A 5,214-nucleotide genomic window follows, 5' to 3' on the forward strand; every position below is an offset into this window, starting at 1 on the left:
ATGGCGACAGAAGATGTTCTTCCACACAAATCGTTGAACCTCTTTTTCTGTAATGCTTGCGAAAGCTTCCGCCTCAATCCATTTCGTGAAGTAATCTGTCAAGACCAGGACAAAGCGTTTCTGTCGAGAACTCGGCATCGGGCCGATTAATTCCATCCCCCATCGCATGAAAGGGTATGGAGCTGTCATCGTTCGCAGCAACTGTGTCGGGGAGTGGATCGTTGAGGCATGTCGCTGGCACTGATCGCATCGCTAGGCGTAAGCTTCGCAGTCTGCATTCATTGTTGGCCAGTAGAAACCGAGACTTTTTACTTTTAAAGCAAGTGCTCGACCTCCAGAATGATTCCCTGCGGCGCCTTCGTGCGTTTCAGCCATGACTAAATGCGTCTCTTCGCCATTGATGCACTTCAGAAGTACCTTGGTTGCGGTCCATCGGTGGAGTTCTCCGTCGAGGACGACATAGTCGGCACTCCGCGTCTTGAGTCGTCGTGCGATCCATTTCTCGGGAGGTAACTTCCCATCGACCAGATAGTCAATAAGTTCAGTTCTCCAGTCGTTGGTGTCGTCTGGCGCCTCTTCGAGGACTTGGTTCGCGGCTGTGGCTTCGGTTATTGGCGCTACGATGGCGGTTTCGATGGGAGTCAGGTCGATGCTTGGTTTATCGATCTTGTGGATAAGGATGGTACGTTCCACCTGATCGCGCAACCTGCTACCTAGGGCAGCAAGAGCGTCAGCGCATACGTTCTCCCCCCTGGGGACTTTGGTGAGTTCGAAGAATTCGAAATCTTTGGCAAGTGTTTGAACGATCTTAAGGTATGCGTCCATTCGTTCGTTGCGGGCGTCGTAGTCACCTGCTGAGGCGTTTCGCCTTGACTGCCTTGGCGAGTCTTAGTCCTGCGATCAATGACTCGTACTCTGCTTCATTGTTTGAAGCGGCGAAGCCGAAGCTGAACGACTGTCTGATCAGTTCTCCTGTCGGGGATTGCAGCTGCACTCCTGCTCATGATCCTTTGTTTGTCTACGACCCGTCTACGTGGAGTATCCAATTTTGACTTGGGAGGATTAGATCTTGCTCGAGCTCTGGTGCGAGCTCGATGAGAAAGTCTGCGAGGACTTGAGATTTCGCAGCTGTTCGATTCTTGAAGACAATGTCGTGCTCGCTGAGTTCGATAGCCCACTTCGATAACCGTCCGGATTGATTTGTATTCTGCATTACCGTTCACAATGGTTGATTTGTCAATACTTCGATTGTGTGCGACTGGAAGTAGGGACGCAGTTTTCTCGCCGATGTTACAACGGCGAGAGCCATCTTCTCAAGGGTGGGGTATCGAATCTCTGGATCAGTCATGCGCTTGCTCGTGTAAAAGATAGGTTTATGTTCTCCTCGATCCTCTCGGATGAGGACGCTGCTGACCGCGGTTGTGGATACGGCGATATAGAGTGAGAGTGTATCGCCAGTTTCGGGTTTGGATAATACGGGAGGAGTCGTAAGATACTCCTTGAGTTGTTTGAACGCCTCTTCGCACTTCTCGTCCCAGATGAAGCGTTTGTTTCCTCGCAACAACTCGTAGTTCTCTTGTCGGGGATTGCAGCTGCACTCCTGCCCCTGATCCTTTGTTTGTCGACGACCCATAGACGTGGAGTATCCAATTTTGACTCGGGAGAATTAGATCTTGCTCGAGCTCTGGTGCTAGCTCGATGAGAAAGTCTGCGAGGACTTGAGATTTCGCAGCTGTTCGATTTTTGAAGACAATGTCGTGCTCGCTGAGTTCGATAGCCCACTTCGATAACCGTCCGGATTGGTTTGTATTCTGCATTACCGTTCGCAATGGTTGATTTGTCAATACTTCGATTGTGTGCGACTGGAAGTAGGGGCGCAGTTTTCTCGCCGACGTTACAACGGCGAGAGCCATCTTCTCAAGGGTGGGGTACCGAGTTTCTGGATCAGTCATGCGTTTGCTCGTGTAGAAGATAGGCTTCTGTTCTCCTCGATCCTCTCGGATGAGGACGCTGCTGACCGCGGTTGTTGATACGGCGATATAGAGTGAGAGTGTATCGCCGGTTTCGGGTTTGGATAAAACAGGAGGAGTCGTAAGATACTCCTTGAGTTGTTTGAACGCCTCTTCACACTTCTCGTCCCAGATGAAGCGTTTGTTTCCTCGCAACAACTCGTAGAAAGGAAGGCATTTGTCCGTGGATCTTGAAATGAAACGGTTCAAGGCTGCGATCCTTCCTGTAAGTCGCTGGACTTCTCTGCTGGTGTTTGGGCTGGGAAGATCAAGTATAGCGGAGATCTGTTTAGGGTTTGCCTCGATTCCTCGCTGGGTGGACGATGTATCCTAAAAACTCTCCTGAGGTAACGCCAAAAGTACACTTGGCTGGGTTGAGTTTCATCCCATATTCGTTCAACGTCTTGAAACATTCTTTGAGATGATCTAGATGGTCCGTTGCGCGGAGTGATTTTACCAGCATGTCGTCGATATAGACTTCCATCGTGCTCCCTAATTTGTCGGCGAACATTCGATTGACGAGTCTTTGATAAGTCGCACCCGCGTTCTTGAGACCGAACGACATTACTTTATAACAGTACGTCCCTCTATCAGTGATGAACGTCGTCTTCTCTTGATCGTCCGGATGCATCATGATCTGATTGTAACCAGAAAATGCGTCCATGAAGGTCAGGAGTTCATTCCCGGCAGTCGACTCGACGAGTCTGTCGATATGCGGGAGGGGGTAACTGTCTTTTGGGCATGCTTTGTTTAAATCGGTAAAATCGACGCAAATGCGCCACTTCCCGTTCTTCTTCTTTACGACGACTGGGTTAGCTAGCCACTTGGGGTACCGCCGGGGTACCGCACCTCGGTGATTGAGCCAGCTGCGAGGAGTCGCTAAACTTCTTCGTTGACAGCTTTGCTTCGGTCGTGACCTAGCTTTCGTCTCTTCTGGCAAATCGGTTTGATGGTGGGATCGACATTCAACTCGTGGGATGTGATGGCGGGGTTTATTCCTTTCATATCCGACGTCGCCCAAGCAAACGTTGAAGCGTTCTCCTTGAGAAAGTCGATGATTGCGCGTTGCATCTCTTCGTTGAGGAAGGCTCCGACTCGGACTACTTTGCTCTTATCAGAGTCGTCGATGGTGACTTCTAAAATCTCGTCTTTCTGTGGTTGGATTTGCTTTGCTATCGCGTTGATGCGATGAGTTGATTATTGCATTTTCACCGTTGCGATGAATAGTTCGCGAGCGGCCTGCTGGTCTCCGCGAAGCGTCTGCACCTCACCGTTTAGTCCTGGAAACTTCACGCACTGATGATATGTCGAAGACACTGCCTTAACAGAATGAAGCCAGGGGGTTCCGAGGATCGAGTTGTAAGGAGCTTTCGTTCGGATGACTGAGAATTTGACCGCGCGTATCACTCTGCATGCATAGACGGGGAGTGTGTTAAGTCGACTGAACTGCCTGTGTCAATCAACACTTTAGCGACGTCACACTTCGCAATACCTACCTCGACTAGCAGTGGGTCGTTGTGAGGTAAATGGACGCCGATGGCATCGTCTGGCGAGAAAGTGATTGAGGAATCGTGTTCGGGTTTCGATGGCCATTTCTTCGAGGTTACTGCCTGTCGTCGATGGTCCTTTACAGACCGGACGGAATCACCACAAGGAGGTGAGCCGCCCATGATTACGTTTAAGAAGTTAGACTCGACGACTCGTTTATTTCTCAGTCGAGTCCTCGAGTCGCTAGGCAAGTCTTCGATGATAGGTGGATTTTTGACGTTGGGCGAGTCCTCGACAACGGGTGAGTCCTTGACAACAGATTTGTGTACGTCCTCATTCTTGGATCTCGCCTCCTCGATTCTCCGTCGTAAGTCCGAATGTTTTGGTCGGTTGAGCTTGATTCTGAGATCTTCCGACTTTGAGTTGAGCTTTTCGCGAAGGTCGATGACTCGTGGCCTGAGACGGGATTGAGCATTCGAGTCCTCGATTTTCTTAGCCTTGGATTTTTCGATGACTGAGCGGAGATCTTTGTGTGAGTCGTATGTGCGATCATTTGTTTGCGACTTTCGCCTGAGCTTGTTTCTTAAGTCGTTTGACCCTTCTGACCCTATGCTCTCGTTCGTTCGTTTGCTGGAATACTGGCGTGAGCCATGGATCTGTTTATCCTCTTCTTCGTCTGAGGAGGAATTTGGTCGTGCGAGGATGACTTGTACACGTCGACGATTACGCGGTTGCTCCTCGTCGACTTGTACGTCGCCGTCTTCTTCTTCGTGCTCTTCTGGCTTGTCATCCTCAGTATGCTTCTGCCGGTTTCCAGACTTATCTTGATTCTTGTGAGTTTTCTTTTCTTTGTTTTTGCTCCAGCTCTTGGTGCCGTTGGGCCTAGGCTTAGGGAGTTCGACGTTTGACGTTCCCTTTTCGTACGACGAGAAGAGGGCGTCTAACAAATGCCTGCAGTTCCTTGTATCATGTGCCTTAGACTTGTGGAAGCTACACCACATATTTGACTCAGCTGGTCCAGGACTTGACGCCGGAGGTGTCGAAGAGGTTTGCGGCTTTTCGTCGTTCTCCCAGACATTCCAACCTTTTTTGCGTACAACGACAGTGGGCTGTGGGGACGCGTTTTTGTCTTCAACCACGTAGACGAAACTTAGTTAGGTTTACTGCCAGAGGTGTGCTGACGAGGTTCCTGGCGTGCCTCGGGAGCTTTGGGGACAGTTGCCGGTTTGGTTGCCGTGTTCAATTTCTTAAGTATCGCAGCTGTGTCTTCTTCCATTCGGATGAAGTTGTTTGACCTGGCGATTGCGTCCTGGAGCGAAGTGGTCGGATTTCTGTAGAGATCCTCGCGAAACAAGGACTTGAAATAGAGAGTGTTCATCAATGCGTCGACGGCAACACTATCGGGGACTTGGACTTTAGAGGCGACAGCTTTGAATTTTTCCATGAAGTCGCGGAGGCTTTGGCTCGGTCCTTGAGATAGATTCCATAAATCGGACAGAGTTGCTCCTTGTCTTGTAAACATGATGTAGTGCTTGAGGAACGCAGTCGTCAGATCGTGGAAATTGTTGATAGAGTCGCGCTCCAATCCAGTGAACCATCCGAGAGCTGGTCCTTGAAGACTTTCCACGAAGAGACGACAGTAGCCAGCGTCTCTTTCTTCCTCAGAGAAGTTGGTTCGACCCATCGTGATGTTGAAAGCAGTGATGTGGTCGGTTGG

The sequence above is a fragment of the Brassica oleracea genome, chromosome C7 (assembly GCF_000695525.1).
Source record: "Brassica oleracea var. oleracea cultivar TO1000 chromosome C7, BOL, whole genome shotgun sequence".
Taxonomy (NCBI): domain Eukaryota; kingdom Viridiplantae; phylum Streptophyta; class Magnoliopsida; order Brassicales; family Brassicaceae; genus Brassica; species Brassica oleracea.